At 51.2% G+C, this 22,683-nt stretch overlaps 1 long non-coding RNA gene across 5 annotated transcripts in view; it reads left to right on the top strand.

The window, feature by feature from the left end:
• Positions 1 to 22,187, top strand: part of LOC140385992 (uncharacterized) — a 67,020-nt gene extending 44,833 nt beyond the window's left edge. For 4 of the 5 annotated variants that reach the window (XR_011933514.1, XR_011933513.1, XR_011933510.1 and 1 more), the window contains exon 2: positions 21,937 to 22,187. This is a non-coding gene — a long non-coding RNA (uncharacterized lncRNA). Of the gene's footprint in view, positions 1 to 11,370; positions 11,465 to 21,936 lie in introns of those variants that run through there. The other variant, XR_011933511.1, reaches the window with a different exon arrangement.
• Positions 22,188 to 22,683: the final 496 nt, after the last annotated feature.

The following is a 22,683-nucleotide window of genomic DNA, read 5'->3' as shown; positions in this document are numbered from 1 at the left end:
CTTACATTAACCGACACACAGGCCAGGTTGGCCACCTACACGGGGGAACCATTGGACATTGCAGGAACTACGATGACCTCTGTTGTTTATGGACGCCAGGAGGGGCGTTTCCCACTTATCGTGGTGCGCGGCCATGGGCCCAGCCTGTTGGGTCGGGACTGGTTGCGCCATTTGCGCTTGCAGTGGCAGCACATCCTCCAAACAGTTTCTGGAGGGTTGACTGTGGTGCTAGGACGATACCCAGATGTATTCCAGCCCGGTTTGGGGAAAATAGCCCGTATCCAAGTCGAACCAGGAGCCACGCCGCGCTATTTCCGGGCGCGCCCAGTGCCTTACGCCTTGCTCGAGAAGGTAGAAGGGGAGCTCACTCGTTTGGAAATTTTGGGTATTATCAGGCCCGTCTGTTTCGCTGACTGGGCAGCACCAATTGTACCTGTGCTTGTTTGCTTGTGTGGCGACTATAAACTGACAGTGAATACGGCTTCCCGACTCGACTGATATCCAATGCCTCGCATAGAGGATCTCTACGCAAAGCTTGCAGGTGGACTCTCGTTCACAAAATTAGATATGAGTCCCACCTACCTACATACAGTTGGAGCTGGACCCTGCCTCCCGACCATATGTAACGATTAATACACACCGGGGCATGTATAAATATACACGTTTGCCCTTTGGAGTATCCTCTGCCTGCACTATTTTTCATCGCGTTCTGGAGGGCATTTTGAGAGGTTTACCACGTGTCGCTGTCTACTTAGATGACATTTTGATCACAGGGACGTCGGAGCAGGAACATTTGGAAAATCTGGAGGCTGTCCTTAGACGCTTTTCAGAGGCTGGAGTCCGTTTACGTTGCACAAAGTGCGTCTTTCAGGCGAAGGAAGTAGTCGACCTGGGTTATCGGGTGGACCGCGAAGGTTTGCACCCCGTCGCAGAGAAGGTGCGCGCGATTCAACAGGCCCCCGCCTGGACTGACACTTCGCATCTTCGTTCTTTTCTCGGCCTCGTAAACTATTACAGGAAGTTCCTCCCCAATCTGGCAATTACGTTGGCCCCATTGCATCTTCTGCTAAAGAAAAATCACACCTGGGTTTGGGGTCAGCCGCAAGAAACCGCTTTCCGGCGGGTAAAACAACAATTGTCGTCGTCTGGGTTAGTAACCCACTATGATCCTGGAAAGCCTTTGTTCGTCACATGTGATGCATCCCCGTATGGTATTGGGGCCGTCCTGTCCCACAAGATGGAGAACGGGGCCGAACGGCCGATAGCTTTCGCCTCCCGCACATTGACTGCAGTGTATGGCCGCCACTTCACTATCGTGACTGATCATAAGCCTCTGCTGGGACTTTTCAGAGAGGATAAGCCAATACCGCCCATTGCTTCCGCACGGATCCAGCGCTGGGCTTTGTTGCTTGCTGCATACGAGTATTCTCTGGAGCACAAACCAGGAACGCAGATAGCAAGTGCCGACGCACTGAGCCGATTGCCTTTATTGACCTGCCCCATGTCGACCCCCACGACCGGTGAGGTGGTTGCAACCCTAAATTTTATGGACACCTTGCCTGTCACGGCATCACAGATCCGTGCGAGGACCCAGACGGAGCCAATCCTGTCAAAGGTTCGGCACATAGTCCTGTATGGTGGGCAGCATAGACAGCTCCCAGGCGAGTTGTGGGCATTTTCCTCCAAGCTGTCAGAATTCAGCGTGGAAGACGGCATCCTCTTGTGGGGGCGTGTGTGATTGTCCCGGAAAAAGGACAGGAGCTGATACTAAGAGACTTGCTCAATGGGCATCCAGATGTGACCAAAATGAAAATGTTGGCCCGGAGTCATGTTTGGTGGCCAGGCCTCGACACCGACATTGAGAAGGTGGCCCAAAACAGCTCCATTTGTCAGGAGCATCAGAAACTTCCGCCGGCCACGCCCCTACATTACTGGGAATGGCCAAGCGACCTTGGGCACGCTTGTCTGCGGATTTCACCGGCCCTTTTCAAGGATCCATGTTGCTTTTATTAATCGACGCCCAGTCTAAATGGCTAGAGGTGCATAAGATGCTGGGCACAACGTCCTGCGCAACAATTGAAAAGATGCGTTTGTCTTTTAGTACACATGGCCTCCCCGAGGTGCTGGTCACGGATAACGGCAACAACGGACCCCACTCCACTACTACAACCACGTCTCGCTTCAATTACGCTCGATCAAGCTCGGCCCCGGACACTCCAGACGACGACGACAACGGTGCTAATAAACGGCCACGAGACACCATGCCTAGTCGACTCCGGGAGCACGGAGAGCTTTATCCACCCCGACACGGTAAGACGCTGTTCCTTGACCACCTACCCCAGCGCACAAAAGAGTTCCCTAGCTGCAGGATCCCACTCCGTACAGATCCAAGGATTCTGCATAGTTATCCTAACGGTGCAGGGGAGGGAGTTCAAAAACTACAAACTAAACGTCCTTCCCGAACTCTGCGCCCCCACCTTACTGGGATTAGATTTCCAATGCAATCTACAGAGCCTTACGTTCAAATTCGGCGGCCCAATACGCCCACTCACTATCTGCGGCCTCGCAACCCTCAAGGTGCAACCCCCGTCCTTGTTTGCGAACCTCACCCCGGATTGCAAACCCGTCGCCACTAGGAGCAGACGGTACAGCGCCCAGGACCGGACCTTCATTCGCTCCGAAGTCCAGCGGCTACTAAAGGAGGGCATAATCCAGGCCAGCAATAGTCCCTGGAGAGCGCAGGTGGTAGTAGTGAAGACAGGGGAGAAACAAAGGATGGTCATAGACTATAGCCAGACCATCAATAGGTACACACAACTAGACGCGTACCCTCTCCCCCGCATATCCGACATGGTCAATCGGATTGCCCAATATAAAGTCTTCTCCACCGTGGACCTCAAGTCCGCCTACCATCAGCTCCCCATCCGCCCAAGTGACCGCAAGTACACAGCCTTCGAGGCAGACGGGCGATTATACCATTTCCTAAGGGTCCCATTTGGCGTCACAAACGGGGTCTCGGTCTTCCAACGGGAGATGGACCGAATGGTTGATCAACATGGGTTGCGGGCCACGTTCCCGTTTCTCGACAATGTAACCATCTGTGGCCACGACCAGCAGGACCACGACGCCAACCTCCAAAAATTCCTCCAGACCGCCAAAGCCTTGAACCTCACGTACAACGAGGACAAGTGCGTTTTTAGCACCAATCGGCTAGCCATTCTGGGCTACGTAGTGCGCAATGGGATAATAGGCCCCGACCCCGAACGTATGCGCGCCCTCATGGAATTCCCCCTCCCGCACTGCCCAAAAGCCCTGAAACGCTGCCTGGGGTTCTTTTCATACTACGCCCAGTGGGTCCCCCAGTACGCAGACAAGGCCCGCCCCCTAATACAGACCACGACCTTCCCTCTGTGAACAGAGGCTTGCCAGGCCTTCAGCCGCATCAAAGCGGATATCGCAAAGGCCACGATGCGCGCCATCGACGAGTCCCTCCCCTTCCAGGTCGAGAGCGACGCCTCCGACGTAGCTCTAGCGGCCACCCTTAACCAAGCGGGCAGACCCGTGGCTTTTTTCTCCCGGACCCTCCACGCCTCAGAAATCCGCCACTCCTCAGTGGAAAAGGAAGCCCAAGCCATAGTGGAAGCTATGCGACATTGGAGGCATTACCTGGCCGGCAGGAGATTCACTCTCCTCACTGACCAACGGTCGGTAGCCTTCATGTTCGATAATGCACTGCGGGGCAAAATCAAAAACGACAAGATCTTAAGGTGGAGGATCGAGCTCTCCACCTTCAACTACGAGATTTTGTATAGTCCCGGAAAGCTGAACGAGCCGTCCGATGCCCTATCCCGCGGCACATGTGCCAACGCACAAATTAACCGCCTCCAAACCCTCCACGAGGACCTCTGCCACCCGGGGGTCACTCGGTTTTTCCACTTCATCAAGTCCCGCAATCTCCCATACTCTTTAGAGGAGGTCCGTACAGTCATAAGGGACTGCCACATCTGCGCGGAATGCAAACCGCATTTTTTCAGGCCGGATGGTGCGCACCTGTTTAAGGCTTCCCGCCCCTTTGAACGCCTTAGTCTCGATTTCAAAGGGCCCCTCCCCTCCACCGACCGCAACACATATTTTCTTAATGTGGTGGACGAATACTCCCGCTTCCCATTCGCCATTCCCTGCTCTGACATGACCGCGGCCACAGTCATTAAAGCCCTGAACACCATCTTCACACTGTTCGGTTGCCCCGCATACGTCCACAGCGACAGGGGTTCCTCTTTCATGAGTGACGAGCTGCGCCAGTTCCTGCTCAGTAAGGGCATAGCCTCAAGCAGGACGACCAGCTACAACCCCCGGGGGAACGGGCAAGTAGAGAGGGAGAACGGCACGGTCTGGAAGACCGTCCTACTGGCCCTACGGTCCAGGGACCTCCCAGTTTCACGGTGGCAGGAGGTCCTCCCGGACGCTCTCCACTCCATCCGGTCGTTATTATGTACGAGCACTAATCAAACGCCTCATGAGCGTCTCCTTGTCTTCCTCTGGAACGTCGCTGCCGACCTGGCTGGCGGCCCCAGGACCCATCTTGCTCCGAAAGCATGTGCGGGCACATAAGGCGGTCCCGTTGGTCGAAAGGGTTCACCTCCTCCACGCGAACCCGCAGTACGCTTACGTGGAGTACCCCGACGGCCGACAGGACACGGTCTCCCTGCGGGATCTGGCGCCCGCCGGCAACACACACACCCCCCCGACACCATTCACCCTTCCTGCCACCGCCGCACCCCGCGACCGCCCCCTTCCCAGGAGGATCGGTTCCCCTCCCCTCAGGCCCGACCAAGAATAAAGCCCAAGCTGAAACCATAAGGCTCCCGGAGACGACAACACCGGTACAAGCACCACCACCACCACCGGGGCCGAGGCGATCGACACGGACGACCAGACCGCCCGACCGACTCGTGGCGTCGATCTAAATCAAAATATGGACTTTTCACAAGAACATTTTGCTTTTCTCCCTATACCCTCTGTAAATAGTTGAAACAGGACAAAATTGTACAATACTCTATTGCCATGTGAATGTTTTTTTTCCTCCCAGGACCAGCCCTGTAAACCCTTACCACCATACGAAGCATCACCCCGCCGGGTTCATTTTTGACAAGGGGTGAATGTGGTAGCATGTATTGGGGGTCATGTGGGACTGGAAGCCCTAATGTCATTGGCTGACAGATCCCGGGTCCTGGTTGGCCGTTGACCTCTAGCTTCGCCCTGAAGGTGGAGTATTAGAAGCCGGAGTCCTCCCCCGCAGGCCATTCTACTATCGAGCTGCGGGGGAACAGACACGCTTAATAAAGCCTCATCGACTTCACTCTATTCGTCTCACGGAGTCTTTGTGCGCTACAATATGTTATTGTAAATAAATGTTAATTCTTTGTATCCTTAAAACTCGTGCTGGATTCTTCGTGGCCCTCACAAAAGGTACATGGTTTTAATTCTTAGCAACAGTTAATACATTTGTTCAGTTTTGTTGAATTCCGAAGAAGGGGGCTCGGACTGTTTATATTGGGGAGCGGGTGCCTTTTGCTCGCCATTTGCAGAGTCGGAATGTCTGAATGACACTGCAGATTATTGCAATTACTAGAAGGGCCTCTACTATGTATGAAAGGGGGTACCATTTGGCAATGTTTTCACACCAAGTGGGGGTTTCGGTGTCTGTCTTTGTGTGTGGTGTCAGGGCTAGGGGTGTCATGTTGTGTGGTAGTGTTCGGGCCTGGTGTGGTGTCCATTAAAATAGTCCATTGCGTGCACAGTTGCAGAAGTCCACGATGATCAAAACGCATGTCAGCAGTCCCTGCTTCATCCTGTCTTCTGTCTTCCGTCTTCCGTGTATTTCTGGGGTTGCAAGCATAATATCTGTTATTATCTTCGGTTAATATCTCGTTTTATTTGTATTTCTCTCCTTACTCCAATTATCCGTTATGATTGTCACCATGTGTGACTCACTCATTTTTTTTTTTTGAAATAATGTTTTGAAAGACAAGAAATATCGATTTTTAAGTGCAGAGATTCTCACAGCTTGTGATCGGCGGGGAGTGGCATGATAATTTCCTCGCGCAGTCTTTTCCTAAATCACAACAATGGGAGGTTGAGGCTTATCTTAACCAGCCGAATTTAGGGAGGCCAGTTTTATATATTTGTTAGTCGCGATCACATTTGGCCTGGGGTGTAACTAGCAAATGGAGTTGTGTGACCGAAGGAGAGAGGAAGGAGGAGTGAAACAAAAATGAAGTGGCCTTGCTGAGGTGTCCCTGCCATGAGAAGTGGCGAGTAAACGCCCACAATTTGCATGGGGCAGCTGGGACCTTGTAGCTGCTGTGGTGGTGTTCTCTTTCATATCTGGGGGCTAGTCTAGCTGGTGGTGGGGGTCTCCTGCAATCTCGGGCGAAGTGTCCTGACTGCCCACAGTTGTAACATGACCCCCGGGGCACGTATGGTGGAGCAGGCTCTCTGGTGTATTACTCCCTTGGGTATGGTTCCCTGGGATATTGGACTTCTCCTCTACCCTCGTTTATCCATGCGGGTCCCTGACTAGTCCTAACTGGATGCATGTTTGCTCCTATATCGTCCTGATCTGTCTGTCGGTGTAGGGTTTGTTCCCATGCTCTAGAAAGTCGTTTCAATACCCAAACTTCATTGTGTGTGTGGTCTGCGGGGTCGTAGTTTACACAAGCCTTTTGACCTGCTTCTGTGGCATGCGAGACTAAGGTGCGGGACCATTTAGTGGTGTCCTCCTCATTTAGGTGTGCGCGGTTCAATTGTCCGTAGACTGCCATGAAATGAATCCATAGACGACCAGCAAATGCGGTCGGATGTTCTCCCTTTTTTTGCCTGCAGTGATTTAAATCCTTGACTGGATCTCCTTTGTTATGAGTGCACTGAGTGCTGAATTTGGTGCATTTGAGTGCTATAGTGAGAGTTTGGTGACCGAGGGAGTATAAGGCTTCATTTTTATCTAAAGTCTAGTCTTTCTTTTATTTAGTTAATTAACTTAAAAGTTGCTGTTTGGTTTAGAAGAAGGTGAATTTTCAATCAGCTTTAAACAAAGTTTCTACTTGTAGGCACTTGCAGCTGGAGCTTGTTAATTAGTTAATTGGATTAGGCCAGTTTTCAGAGGCTAGATTCAGTATAAAAGTGATCCCCTACAGTGCAGACTTTGTTTGCACTGAGTGCTGAATTTGGTGCATTTGAGTGCGATAGTGAGAGTTTGGTGACTGAGGGAGTGCTGAATTTGGTGCATTTGAGTGCTATAGTGAGAGTTTGGTGACTGAGGGAGTGCTGAATTTGGTGCATTTGAGTGCTAAAGTGAGAGTTTGGTGACTGAGGGAGTTAGGTGAGGAGGGAGTAAGGTGCTCCTTTCATTTTGTTTCCTACATTTCCGCAAAGAGTGAGAAGAGAGCCAGGAGTTTACAGAGAGTGCAGCTGACTGGGAGCAGAGTCGGAGGACGGAGATCCAGTTGGTCCACAGGGCAGCTATATTCTGCAAGGTAAGAGGGGATGGAGGCTAGGCCAGTTGCATGATCCTCCTGTAGGATGTGGGTGGTGAGGGATACCACTGGTGTCCCCGCTGACTATACCTGCGGGAAGTGCACCCAACTCCAGCTCCTCGAAGACCGTGTTAGGGAACTGGAGCTGAAGCTGGATGAACTTCGGATCATCCAGGACGCAGAGGGGGTGATAGAGAAGAGTTACAGGGAGGTAACCACACCCAAGGTACAGGACAAGAATAGCTGGGTTACAGTCAGGGGGAAAAAACCAAACAGGCAGACAGTGCAGGGATCCCTCATGGCCGTTCCCCTTCAAAACAAGTATACCGTTTTGGATGCTGTTGGGGGGGATGACCTACTGGGGGGAGGCCCTAGCGGCCAGGTCTCTGGCACTGAGTATGGCTCTGGGGCTCAGAAGGGAAGGGGGGAGAATAGAAAAGCAATAGTTGTAGGAGATTCAATGGTTAGGGGAATAGATAGGAGATTCTGTGGTCGCGAGCGAGACTCCCGGAAGGTATGTTGCCTCCTGGATGCCAGGGCCAGGGATGTCTCGGATAGTGTCTTCAGGATCCTTAAGGGGGAGGGGGAGCAGCCAGAAGTCATGGTGCACATTGGTACCAACGACGTAGGTAGGTAAAGGGGTGTGGAGGTAATAAACGAGTTTAGGGAGTTAGGCTGGAAGTTAAAAGCCAGGACAGACAGAGTTGTCATCTCTGGTTTGTTGCCGGTGCCACGTGATAGCGAGGCTAGGAATAGGGAGAGAGTGCAGCTGAACACGTGGCTGCAGGAATGGTGTAGGAGGGAGGGCTTCAGGTATTTGGATAATTGGAGCGCATTCTGGGGAAGGTGGGACCTGTACAAGCAGGACGGGTTGCATCTGAACCAGAGGGGCACCAATATCCTGGGAGGGAGGTTTTCTAGTACTCTTCAGGAGGGTTTAAACTAATTTGGCAGGGGAATGGGAACCGGATTTGTAGTCCAGCAACTAAGGTAGCCGATATTCAGGACGCCAAAGCGTGTAATGAGGCAGTGGGGAAGGGAACACTGACAAAGGAGAGTACTTGCAGGCACGGAGATGGGTTGAAGTGTGCATACTTCAATGCAAGAAGCATCAGGAATAAGGTGGGTAAACTTAAGGCATGGATCGGTACTTGGGACTACGATGTGGTGGCCATCACGGAAACTTGGATAGAAGAGGGGCAAAAATGATTGTTGGAGGTCCCTGGTTATAGATGTTTCAATAAGATTAGGGAGGGTGGTAAAAGAGGTTGGGGGGGGGGGGCGGTGGCATTGTTAATTAGAGATAGTATAACAGCTGCAGAAAGGCAGTTCGAGGAGTATCAGCCTACTGAGGTAGTATGGGTTGAAGTCAGAAATAGGAAAGGAGCAGTCACCTTGTTAGGAGTTTTCTATAGGCCCCCCAATAGTAGCAGAGATGTGGAGGAACAGATTGGAAAACAGATTTTGGAAAGGTGCAGAAGTCACAGGGTAGTCGTCAGGGGTGACTCTAACTTCCCAAACGTTGAGTGGAAACTCTTTAGATCAAATAGTTTGGATGGGGTGGTGTTTGTCCCGGAAGCTTTTCTAACACAGTATGTAGATTGTCCGACCAGAGGAGGGGCAATATTGGATTTAGTACTTGGTAATGAACCAGGGCAAGTGATAGATTTGTTAGTGGGGGAGCATTTTGGAGATAGTGACCACAATTCTGTGACTTTCACTTTAGTAATGGAGAGGGATAGGTGCGTGCAACAGGGCAAGGTTTACAATTGGGGGAAGGGTAAATACGATGTTGTCAGACAAGAATTGAAGTGCATAAGTTGGGAACATAGGCTGTCAGGGAAGGACACAAGTGAAATGTGGAACTTGTTCAAGGAACAGGTACTACGTGTCCTTGATATGTATGTCCCTGTCAGGTAGGGAAGAGATGGTCGAGTGAGGGAACCATGGTTGACAAGAGAGGTTGAATGTCTTGTTAAGAGGAAGAAGGAGACTTATGTAAGGCTGAGGAAACAAGGTTCAGACAAGGCGTTGGAGGGATACAAGATAGCCAGGAGGGAACTGAAGAAAGGGATTAGGAGAGCTAAGAGAGGGCATGAACAATCTTTGGCGGGTAGGATCAAGGAAAACCCCAAGGCCTTTTACACATATGTGAGAAAAATGAGAATGACTAGAGCGAGGGTAGGTCCGTTCAAGGACAGTATCGGGAGATTGTGTATTGAGTCTGAAGAGATAGGAGAGGTCTTGAACGAGTACTTTTCTTCTGTATTTACAAATGAGAGGGGCGATATTGTTGGAGAGGACAGTGTGAAACAGACTGGTAAGCTCGAGGAAATACTTGTAGGAAGGAAGATGTGTTGGGCATTTTGAAAAACTTGTGGATAGACAAGTCCCCCGGGCCTGACGGGATATATCCAAGGATTCTATGGGAAGCAAGAGATGAAATTGCAGAGGCGTTGGCAATGATCTTTTCGTCCTCACTGTCAACAGGGGTGGTACCAGGGGATTGGAGAGTGGCGAATGTCGTACCCCTGTTCAAAAAAGGGAATAGGGATAACCCTGGGAATTACAGGCCTGTTAGTCTTACTTCGGTGGTAGGCAAAGTAATGGAAAGGGTACTGAAGGATAGGATTTCTGAGCATCTGGAAAGACACTGCTTGATTAGGGATAGTCAGCACGGATTTGTGAGGGGTAGGTCTTGCCTTACAAGTCTTATTGAATTCTTTGAGGAGGTGACCAAGCATGTGGATGAAGGTAAAGCAATGGATGTAGTGTACATGGATTTTAGTAAGGCATTTGATAAGGTTCCCCATGGTAGGCTTCTGCAGAAAGTAAGGAGGCATGGGATAGTGGGAAATTTGGCCAGTTGGATAATGAACTGGCTCACCGATAGAAGTCAGAGAGTGGTGGTGGATGGCAAATATTCAGTCTGGATCCCAGTTACCAGTGGTGTACCGCAGGGATCAGTTCTGGGTCCTCTGCTGTTTGTGATTTTCATTAATGACTTGGATGAGGGAGTTGAAGGGTGGGTCAGTAAATTTACAGACGATACGAAGATTGGTGGAGTTGTGGATAGTGAGGAGGGCTGTTGTCGGCTGCAAAGAGACATAGATAGGATGCAGAGCTGGGCTGAGAAGTGGCAGATGGAGTTTAACCCTGAAAAGTGTGAGGTTGTCCATTTTGGAAGGAGAAATATGAATGCGGAATACAGAGTTAACGGTAGAGTTCTTGGCAATGTGGAGGAGCAGAGAGATCTTGGGGTCTATGTTCATACATCTTTGAAAGTTGCCGTTCAAGTGGATAGAGCTGTGAAGAAGGCCTCTGATGTGCTAGCGTTCATTCACGGTAGCATTGTGGATAGCACAATTGCTTCACAGCTCCAGGGTCCCAGGTTTGATTCCGGCTTGGGTCACTGTCTGTGCGGAGTCTGCACATCCTCCCCGTGTCTGCGTGGGTTTCCTCCGGGTGCTCCGGTTTCCTCCCACAGTCCAAAGATGTGCAGGTTAGGTGGATTGGCTATGATAAATTGCCCTTAGTGTCCAAAATTGCCCTGAGTGTTGGGTGGAGGTGTTGACTTTGGGTAGGGTGCTCTTTCCAGGAGCCGGTGCAGACTCGATGGGCCGAATGGCCTCCTTCTGCACTGTAAATTCAATGATAATCTCTGATTAATCTAGGACAAAGGTCCGGCACAACATCGTGGGCCGAAGGGCCTGTTCTGTGCTGTATTTTTCTATGTTCTATGTTATACCCGATGGCATCTAATATGGCTGTTTTCATTTCCTGCAGGGTTCCTCCTGCTACATTTTGGAGTTTGGGCAAAGCAGATCTTACGGACTGGCTGAGGCTCATAACTATTAGCTTTACTTGCTCTCTCTCGTCTAGGCCGTACATAACGTTTTGTTGGCGCACCTCCTCAAAGAAGCTGGCAGGTCTGTGATGGGCTGGAATGGACTAATTTTCGTGCAAGCTTCTTTTAATTGGGTTATGGATAGTGGGGTGGTGAAAACGATATCAGGCTCCTCCTGATCCGATGACTTGCATTGTGTGGTAATCGGATTCATGGGGGTCAAATTGTGAGTGGGGGTGTGCTGCCTGTGCAGTCGGTCACGCGGGTGCTTTTCGTTTTGGGGCATGGGGGTCTCGATTTTGATTTCCCATGTCCTCTACGTATCTTTGGGCACTTTCATTTAATTCTTGCCAATCGGGGGCATCTTCCTCATCTAAATCCTGCCCGAAGTGCACCTGAAGCCATTTTGTACTGAGAGTAGCGACTGTAACTTTTCTATCTTCTGTCGCCATTTGCCATGGTCAACGGTACTCTGCCTCTGTTCCTTAGTGGAGCGCTCTCAAAGCTGCTTTTAAATCTGCGCATTGACTAGTTAGCTGGGCGACCTGGTGTTCTGTTTCTTCTCTTACCAGGACTGCGCACTGTGTATATTGGGAGGCTTTATCGTACTGGGTCTGGAAGCTACTAAGGTGAACGAAAGGAAAAGGAACGATCTTGGAGCCACTTGTTTGATCACAACAGCTGTGGCTGACCAGCCGCCCTCAGGCAACTGTACGCGAACATTATCAGTTGGGGCCAGCTCGGGTCGATCTGTGGCATGAGCATCGTATGTGGCCTTTTGTTGGGCCCGTGACTGCTGCATTTTCTGTAAGACCGTGAGGTGGTCAAGGTTTGGAACATGGATGGCTGGAACTGTGGTCCTCACAGTGCGATTCATGAGCATCTGCGCTGGAGACAACCCAGTGGACAGTGGGGTTGCCCTGTACGCCAGCATCGCCAGGTTGAAGTCGGAGCCTGCGTCTGCAGCTTTGCACAGCAACCGCTTTACAATATAGACCCCTTTCTCGGCCTTCCCGTTTGACTGCGGGTAGTGGGGACTGGAGGTTACGTGACAGAAGTTGTAGGACTGTGCAAAATCAGACCATTCCTGGCTGTAAAAGCATGGACCGTTGTCGCTCATTACCGTGTGCGGAATCCCATGCCTGGTGAACGTTTCTTTGCAGGCTTTGATTACCGCCTTCGACGTGAGGTCGGACAGTTTCACTACTTCTGGGTAACTGGAGAAGTAGTCGACCAGGAGTACGTAGTCACGCCCCTTGGCGTGGAAAAGGTCTACACCTACTTTGGACCACGGAGAGGTCACAATCTCGTGCTGTTGCAGCGTTTCCTTGGATTGAGCTGGTTGAAACTCCTGACAAGTAGGGCAGATGAGGACTGTGTTGGCAATGTCCTGGCTGATGCCCGGCCAATAGACCGCCTCCTGAGCTCTGGTTCGGCATTTCTCGACCCCAAGGTGACCCTCATGGAGTTGGCCTAGCACCATAGCCCGCATGCTCTGAGGAATTACGATCCTGTCGAGTTTCAGAAGGATTCCCTCCACCACCGTCAGGTCGTCTTTTACGTTATAGAACTGGGAACATTGTTCCTTCTGCCAGCCATTGGTAAGGTGCTGCATCACACGCTGCAGCAGAGGATCCTTGGCCGTCTCCTCATGAATTTAGACTACCCCTTCGTCAGAGGCCGGATGGTTGGTGCCCTTGCGCTTCTATGTGGCAGATGAAGTCACTTGGTTCACACGGTGTGGTAATGGACCTGGATAGGGAATTCTGCAACGATCAGCTCTTGCCTGGCGTGTAGACAAGTTCGAGGTCGTAGCGGCGTAGCTAAAGAAGTATTCTTTGTAACCAAGGTGTCATGTCATTTAAATCCTTCTGGATTATATGGACTAGAGGCCTGTGGTCTGTTTCTACCGTGAATTTTGGCAGGCCGTAAACGTAGTCGTGAAAATTGACTATCGCTGTCAGGAGGCCCAGACACTCCTTCTCAATCTGAGCATACCGTTGTTCAGTGGGCATCATGGCCCTGCAGGCATACGCCACTGGAGCCCAGGACAAGGAGTCATCTCGCTGAAGGAGCACCGCCCTAATGCCGTCCTGGCCTGCATCAGTCAGTATCTTGGTTTCCTTTGTTGGGTCGAAGAACGCTAGAACCGGGGCTGTGGTGAGCTTTGCTTTCAGCTCACTCCATTCCTCTTCATGTGTGGGCAGCCACTGGAATTCCGTCGACTTTTTGACGAGATGGCGGAGGGCCGTGGTGTGGGATGCTATATTGGGAATGAATTTCCCGAGGAAGTTGACCATCCCGAGGAAGCGGAGGACTGCCTTCTTGTCCTCCGGGGTCTTCATGGCATTGATCGCCGAGACCTTATCGGCATCTGGCCGCACACCCTGCTGCGAGATGTGGTCACCCAGGAACTTAATATCCGATTGACCAAATGAGCGCTTGGCCCTGTTGAGCTGGAGACCATGTTCATGAATTCTCTGGAATACCTTCTTGAGGCGAGCGATTGTGTTCCTGGGGCTTTGTGGACCAGATAATTACGTCGTCAACGTATACTCGTACCCCCTCGATGCCCTCCATCATCTGCTCCTTGATGCGGTGAAATACTTCGGAGGCAGATATGATCCCAAAAGGCATCCGGTTGTAACAGTAATGACCAAACAGGGTGTTGAACGTGCACAGCTTGCGACTGGATGCGTCCAGCTCTTTTTGCCAAAAACCCTTGGTGGCGTCCAGCTTAGTAAAGAATTTGGCGTAAGCCATCTCACTGGTCAACTCTTCACGTTTTGGTATTGGGTAATTCTCCCGCATGATGTTGCAGTTTAGATCCTTAGGGTCAATGCAAATGCGAAGCTCCCCTGACGGCTTCTTTACGTAGACCATGGAGCTGACCCAGTCTGTTGGCTCTGTGACCTTCGATATGATGCCCTGGTCTTGGAGGTCCTGTAATTGCTTCTTCAGACGATCCTTGAGGGGTGCCGGCACCCGGCGTAGTGCATGAATTACAGGGGTGGCGTTTGGCTTGAGCAGGATTTTATATCGGTATGGGGGCATGCCCACCCCATCGAATACGCTGTGGTACTGCATGATAATGTCATCTATGTCGGCTTGCAAGTTTCCATCAGGCGAGGCCGTCGCCGGTGATGATGACATGGTGTGGACTCGCTGAACCAGGTTCAGGAGCTTGCAGGCTCGAGCACCGAGCAGGGACGCCCTGTCAGGTCCGACAATTTCAAACCGCTGCGTCGCCTTGATCGCCTTATTGGATACACCTAGTTGACACGAGCCACTGGCAGCAATGGCGTTGCAATTGTAGTCAAGGAGCTGGCAGGCCAGTGGAAGAATGCTTGGTCTGTCGCGGATAGTGTCGAGGTCGGATATTGAGATGAGGTTCGCTGATGCGCTGGTGTCCAGTTTAAATCGGATGCGAGCCTTGTTAACTGTGAGGACAGCACACCACTCGTCGTCGGGATCCACACTGAGGATCGAGAGGCGTTTCGCCGCTGTGGTGGAAAGCAGCGCATGTGTAGTTATGATGCCCACCCGGTATGGGGACTTGAGGCACTCAGCATCAGGGTATGTTGGGCTGTCGGGATCGGAATCTGGCATGCCTTGTTGTATTGGGCGGACACTTCTGCGCTGCAGCTGGGATTGCTGGCTGCTGAGCGGTGGAGCAGATCTGCAAAGGGCTGCGTAGTGGCCAAGCTTGCCACACTGTAGACACCGACGTCCTTTTGCCGGACATTGCCGCTTTAAATGGGCGGAGCCACAATTTGGACACGTCATGACGCCGACGTCAGCGCGTTCCTTGTGCCATCGCGCATGCGCTGTGCGATCGGTCAACGTAAGAACCTGCGCAGTCGGGTTGTCGGGCTCGTCGTCCGCTCAGTTGTGGCGCGCATGCGCAGGGACCTGGGAAAAGCACGTGAAACGGCCACACTCCTCGATGCTCAGGCCCTGCATTTGTGCAATGGCCTGCACCCGTTCCGCCTCGTGGGAGGCCAGCTTTGCAGTTTCTGCCGCCCTGATGTGGGAGTAACGATTGTTAGCATGCTCATGGACAACGCACGTCTCGATAGCGACAGAGAGGGTCAACTGTTTGACTTTCAGGATCTGGTGCCGAAGGGAGTCGGAGTGGACCCCGAAAACGATCTGATCCCGGATCATGGAATCAGCCGTCGAGTCATAGTTACATGACTGCGCTGGGATGCGGAGATGGGTCACAAAGGACTGAAAAGGTTCATCCTTACCCTGAAGCCTTTGCTGGAATACGTACCATTCAAAGCTCTCATCCACCTCAATGTCACAGTGGCTGTCAAACTTCAGCAGGACTGTTTTGAATTTAGTTTTGTCTTCGCCGTCAGCGAACGTAAGGGAGTTGTAGATGTGGATGGCGTGATCCCCCGCGGTGGGGAGAAATAGCGCGATCTTCCTGGCATCCGATGCTGATTCGAGGTCGGAGGGCTCGATGTACAAGAGGAACTTTTGCTTGAAGATTTTCCAATTGGCGCCGAGGTTGCCGGAGATGCGGAGCTGCGGAGGAGGCTGGATGTTTTCCATTTCACCGGATGGCTGCTTGCTGGTCAATGCTGATTCACTCGAGGTAGGTCCGTCAAGATCAGTATCACTCTGTTACCATGATGTGTTAGGCAGGTAGGTTCGATGTGGACTGCACTCGATGCAGGGAAGCTAGAAACAGACGTCTAACACTGGAAGATCCAACATTGTTTTATTCAACGATAGAACTGATATACATATTCAGCTGTGGGTCGACACCATACTGAACTGACTGGAGATCTTGTAGTAGCCTGACCAGACTTACTAGCTACCGCATGGTGTTTGCACTTGTTGGCTCGTGGACTCTGACTGTCTCAGTGGCTGGGTCCCGAGAGAGCGGGAAACCTAGTGCCCTCTGGCTTTTTAGTAGTCGTGTCCTGTCTGGTGATTGGCTGCGCTGTGTTGTATGCTTACTGGTCATCCTGTGTGTCAATCACTGCCTGTCTGCATCTCATTATATACATGAGTGGATATTATGACAGTGACGGCGAAGGGAACCCTAAGGAAGTGGTAAAGGCGGCCGTCAGCTTCGTACGACGTATATTGGCGGTCCGCCTTGCGGATGGGGAGCTGGTGGTAGGCAGATTTTAGGTCCACTGGAGAAAAGACCCGGTACTGTGCAATCTGATTGACCATATCAGATATGCATGGGAGGGGGTACGCGTCGAGCTGCATGTACCGATTGATGGTCTGACTGTAGTCAATGATCATCCTGTGTTTCTCCCCAGTTTTTCCAACTACCACTTGGGCTCTCCAGGGCCTGTTGCTGGCCTCGATAATGCTTTCCTGCAGTATCCGCTGGACCTCAGACTTGATGAAGGTCCTGTCCTGGGCACTGTACCGTCTGCTCCTGGTGGCAACGGGTTTGCAATCCGGGGTGAGGTTCGCAAACAGGGAAGGTGGGTCGACCTTAAGGGTCATGAGGCGCATACAGTAAAGGGTGATAGGGGCCCGCCGAATTTCAGGGTCAGACTTTGGATGTTGCACTAGAACTCCAGGCCGAGTAGCAATGCAGCGCAGAGGTTGGGGAGGACGTAAAGCCGGAAGTTGTTGAACTCTACGCTCTGGACGGTCAGGGTGGCGGCGCAGTAACCCCGGATGTCCACGGAGTGGGATCCGGAGGCCAGGGAGATGCTTTGGTTAGCGGGGTGTACCATGAGGGAGCAGCACCTTATCATATCGGGGTGGATGAAGCTCTCCGTGCTCCCGGAGTCGAGAAGGCAAGGTGTCTTGTGGCCATCGACTTTCACCATCGTTGTCGCGGTTGCGAGGTTGTATGGCCGGGACTGGTCGAGCATGATGGAGGCGAGCTGCGGCTGGTGTTAGTGGGCCCCGGGCTGGTCAGCGGCGGTTGCGGGCGATGAGTGGCCCGATGAGGAGCCCGACGAGCATGGGTCCTGAGGCGCTGTCCAAAATGGCGCCGAAGATGGTGCTGTTAAAGATTGCGGCGCCCACGGGCCACACGAGGTCGGATGGGGGGAAGATGGCGGCGCCCATAGGCCGCACGAGGACTGATGAGGGGAAGATGGCGGCGCCCACGGGCCACACGTGGGTTGCGGGGACGAAAATGGCGGCGCCCACGGGTCACACATGGGGGGTGCAGGAACAATGGGGCTGGTTACAGTGGCGAAGGACCGGGCCTGGCACACTGCAGCAAAATGTCCTTTCTTCCCGCAGGCCTTGCAGAGTGCACTCCATGCCGGGCAGCGCTCGCGGGGGTGTTTTTTCTGCCCGCAGAAGTAGCACTTGGGGCCCCCCCGGGGTTGGCTGGCTGCCGCGCGGCGCAGGCTTGGGGTTGGCTGGGGACGGTCGCTGGTGGGGTCCATGATGTCCAGGAGGGAGTCGCCGTGCGGTCGGGGGCATACGCTTGCACATTACGGGAGGCGACCGTTAGCGAGGTCGCGAGTTTCTTGATCGCCGCGAGGTCGAGCGTACCCCCTTCTAAGAGGCGCTGGCGGATGTACGCCCTGTTGTTGAAAACTCACCACTATTCTTAGAAGTCCCCCTATACCAAAAAGTGCCGACATTCTAAATGGTGAACAGGGATTGCAGGCTTCAGTGGGTGCTATTCAGGTCAAACTATATTTTCAAGTTATCCCCAGTATAACCCATATCTTCACAGAAGATTCCATCTACTTACCACTTAGTAGCATTGATCCTGGGTCCCGCATTGCTAAGTAAGTAAAGTAGACGTTGGAATAACCACTATTTCAGGTTAAATTAAGTTATTTTATTATTATATTTTTTCTTTTAAAAGCTGCAATTACTTTCTTTACAGAAAGGTGCAAAGATCTTGCTTCTGGATCCTTCTGGTTGGTTGAAGGGACCTTCAGGCCCAACTTGACAATCAATCTTCTTTTTAAAATCTGGTCTTCTTTAGATGTATTCGCTGATGAGCTCGGTTGCTGTGTCCTATCTTTCCCATGTACCGAGCTGTGAGAGCTATCTCTGAGCTGACTCTGCCTACTCTTTAAATTCTAGTCTTCCTTAGCTATTTTAGCTCAGCTGCTATGCCTTATCTTTCCCATGGCCGAGCTGACTGTAATCTGACTCTGAGCTGCTTGTTCCTTCTTTGCTTCTCTTTCTGAGTTCTGGTTCTGGTCTGGTCTCTATGTTTATATTCTCTTTCTAACAGGTATTAGGTTTTTATGACTTTATTGCAAAGTAACTCTTATTTTCTTTGATTGTAAAAAGTATCTTTGATCTAAACATTCTAATACAACATAGATCTGATTACATTGTGTTCTTTATGATGTTCAAAGTTCCTTTGTGATATTCAAAAATGCTTTGGCTTCAAGAGGTGTTACTTTTAATTCCTGTCATTTCTATAGTTTTATTTTCCAATTGAGTCCTCTGCTCATAATTTTGACTTTGATTTTGGCTTTGAATTATGTTTCTCGTAGACTGATAGTCTCCAGTTTTCTTTAATTTACCTGGTATTAGCAAAGTTTCACACCTAGAATTATCACCTAATTCAACTGAACCTCATCCTTTCCTTTCCAGATGCTTACTAAGATAGTTACTTTCAATGAAGGTGTGAGCCATTGTTTTTGGCTTCATTCAAAATCCTGTCTGTCTTGTTTGCTAAGCCTGATGAACAAGGCTATCTGCATTTTACAATCCTGCTCTTTGCAGCTGCTGTTAACTCTTTGTGGGGTCTTTCCCTGTATCCTCTCATGTTTCTCTCAGACCAGATATTGCCAGACTTCCATGTTTCAAATGACACATCTTTCCATATTTTCAATAACAGCCCGTAACAAAAGCGTCCCTGATTAAGAGTTCGAAATGCTGAACGGCCGAAACTGCCTGGCAAACGCAGTTCCTCGCCAGGGCGTGCAGCGCACGCCAGAAATCTTCCAACCGGTGAGTTGGTGCTGCGTGGACAGGAGGTGCCTGGCGTAGAGTGTGTTGCTTGGCCGTGTGTAGCTCTCTTTCAGAAGCGCCATGGCCTCAGTGTAGTTGGGCTCGTCCCGGATAAGAGGAAAAATATCGGAGCTCAACTGTGTGTACAGGATCTGTAGTTTCTGTGCCTCTGAGGGTGGTTCTGTGGCTGGTCCGATGTAGGCTTCAAAGCAAGCTAGCCAGTGGTTGAAGGCCGACGTGGCATTGTCTGCTTGAGGGTGCAGCTGCAGGTGATCTGGCTTGATGCGAAGGTCCATCGCTGTAAAATCTGTGCGTAATAAATTGATGCACAATCAATTACGACGAGACGAGAGTGGAGAGTAATCGAGGCTGTATTACGCAGAGATGTGTGGCCTCCTACAGCTGCTGCCGAAATGGCTGCAGCTCGGTGAGCACACACATTTATACTCCGCCTACTGGGCGGAGCCAGCAGGCAGGGATCTACCCCCGTACCTGTAGGAGCCTTACCGTATTACATCTCACACATGCAATGCACTATATACAACAGAGGTGACTACCACAAACTGCATCAAGGCAGATATTGCACGCTGTGGACGAGTCCATTCCATTCCAGGTGGAGAGCAATGCGTCGGACTTTGCGCTGGCCGCTACCCTCAACCAGGCGGGCAGGCCCGTGGCTTTCTTCTCTTGTACCCTCCATGCCTCCGATATTCGACACTCCTCCGTCGAAAAGGAAGCCCAAGCCATTGGGATTTGGCACCTGCAGGTTCCCCAGCGACCATCACCACCACCCCCGACCCTACACCGTCTTCCTGCACCTCTACCCACTTACCTCAAGAATTGGCACCCGCAGGCCCACCGGCGACCATCACCACCACCCCCGCCCATACACCGCCCCCGCCCCCCCCCCCCCCCCCTCCACCGACTCAACAACTGGGTGAAGAAGAGGACAATACGCTCCTGGACCCGCAGGTCTCGACACTGGTGCCCACACCACAGCTGGGACTGAGGCGATCACGGCGGAAGGTCAAGGCCCCTGACAGACTTGATCTTTAAGTCCACTTCACCCCCGCTGGACTCTTTCTTTAATAGGGGGTGAATGTGGTAAACCACTGTATTGCATTGTATTGTATTGTTACATGCCTGGGCTTGTCCCTGCTGACTCCGCCTGTGGCTCCTCCCCTCGGGCTCATGTATAAAGGTGGCTGGTCTCCGCCTCTCCTTCAGTTCGGGATCAGAGGCCAGGAGGATTTCTGTTCAGTGTATTAAAGCCTCAGTTACGTTCACCACTCGTCGTGTGTTCATTGATGGCATATCAGAAAGTAATCAAGAAGGCTAATGGAATGCAAGCTTTTATATCTAGAGGACGGGAATATAGGGACGCAGAGGATATGCTGCAGCTTTACAAAATTCTGCTTAGGAAGGATATTTTGACCTTGGAGGGAGTGCAACATAGGTTTACAAGACTGCTTTCTGGACATTTGGGATTAGGTTATGAGGAGAGATTATACAAATTAGGCCTGTATTTTCTGGAATTTAGAAAGTTAAGGGGCTGGATTCACCGATTGCCGACACTGAAATTGCGTTCGGCAATCGGCCAGAGAATCCATTTTTATGCTGGAATTGAGGGCGGCACCCTTTTCCCGATGCTCCATCCCCTCAAAAACGGCATATTCGAGGAGTACACCACACACTGTCAGGACAGCCTCAGGACGTCACCTGAGGCCCTCCCCGGATGCTCCACCCCCGATGGGCCGAATCCCCGAAGGCGTGGGACACATGTCCTCACAACTTTCAGGGACCTCGCGGACTGTGTCCAGCGCCACCACAGTCGGGGGGGGGGGGCTGTTCCGCTGGCAGGGGGGGCTTCAGCGTAGGCTGGAGGGACTGGTGGGGGGTGGTCGGCTGGTGACGAGGCTGATACGGGGGGCAGGTTTTGGCAGGCCGGGTTCGCATGCGGCCGCCACCATGTTGTACAGCGTGGCCGCCGCAGGCCACCGCCGTGCGCAGGCGCAGCCACGGACCCGGCCATTCTGCATCCGTACCCGCAGGTAAAGCTGGGGAATTTACGTGGCGTGGCTGCTATCCCCCCACCGGGCGGAGGTCCGGTGCGGGGCAGCGTCGACTTTCTGGTCGTATGACCAGACAGATCCTGCGGACATAGCCACAGGATTGGAGAACCAGCCCAAGGGAGTGATCTGATCAAAGTCTTCAAGATATTGTCAGGAAAAGACAGGGAAGATAAAGATAAACTGTTTCCACTGGTTGGAGATTTTAGAACTAGGGGGCATAGTCTACAAGTTAGGGCCGGACTGTCCTGGAGAGAAGTTAAGAAGCATTTCTCCACACTGAGAGTGGTAGAGGTTTGGAACTCTCTTCCACAAATGGTAATTGAAACTAGAACGGTTTTTAATTTTAAACCTGAGAGAGATACATTTTTGTTTAGCAAAGATATTAAGAGATATGGGCCAAAGGCAGGTATATGGAGTTAGGTCGCAGATCAGTCATGATCGGATTGAATGGCAGAACAGGCTCAAGGGGCTGAATGGCCTCCTCCTGTTCCTATGTTGCTTTGCATTATTGAACAATTCTACATGTTTGCTGACAGTGGTATGGTTATTGCATGTCTTTCAGATCGTTCAAAATTCAGACAGGCTGATCCCCAGATTCCCTTTTGATGGAACTTATGAGAAACAAAATGGAGGCAAGCATGAATTGATCATGTTGTTGCAAATAGAAGGTAGATGTCAAATTATTGTCACTGATATTTGTCTCCGCTGAGGAAGTCATCTATCCCGTTCACAATCTCAAGAAATATGTCAAAAGAGACCAGCACGTCAGTGCGGCTGCCATCACTTAACCTATTAAAGTCTCAAAAATGTCAAGGGCTACCAATCTAATTTTGTGCAAGGCATCAAAAAAACAACTTTATTTCTACATCAGGGCCCTGGGAGTTCATTGACAAATCAATCATTTTGCTTTTAAGGTCTGGTAACCAGGTAACAACAGATTGCTTGTCTTTGAGGTGTTGAGCCCGTGTTCATTTGATGGGCTTTCCATTATCTGTGACGTGATCAAAATTGACTTTTTATCCCTTTTCGTCATCTGGGCACAATGGTGAATAATGGCAATCCCCTGAACCCAAGTCCATTTCTCTCCCCATTCATGTTGCTCCATTTTGCACATAGCTGCTGACAGAACTTATATAGTTAGTCAAATAAACTTCAGAAAATGACACCTAATGGTGTCTCCCACTCTCACTCGCTAGTCAAGATATGCTGGGAAAGAAAGATAGTTGATATTCTCCTGTTAAAAACAGATGACAAATATTGCGTGGGTGTTCAGACAGAATCATGTTTTTGAAAAGGTCCAATTGGTAAT

The sequence above is a fragment of the Scyliorhinus torazame genome, chromosome 11, assembly GCF_047496885.1.
Source record: "Scyliorhinus torazame isolate Kashiwa2021f chromosome 11, sScyTor2.1, whole genome shotgun sequence".
In the NCBI taxonomy this organism is placed as follows: Eukaryota; Metazoa; Chordata; class Chondrichthyes; order Carcharhiniformes; family Scyliorhinidae; genus Scyliorhinus; species Scyliorhinus torazame.
The sequence above is the reverse complement of the archived record's forward strand: the minus strand, read 5'-3'. Positions and strand labels throughout refer to the sequence as shown.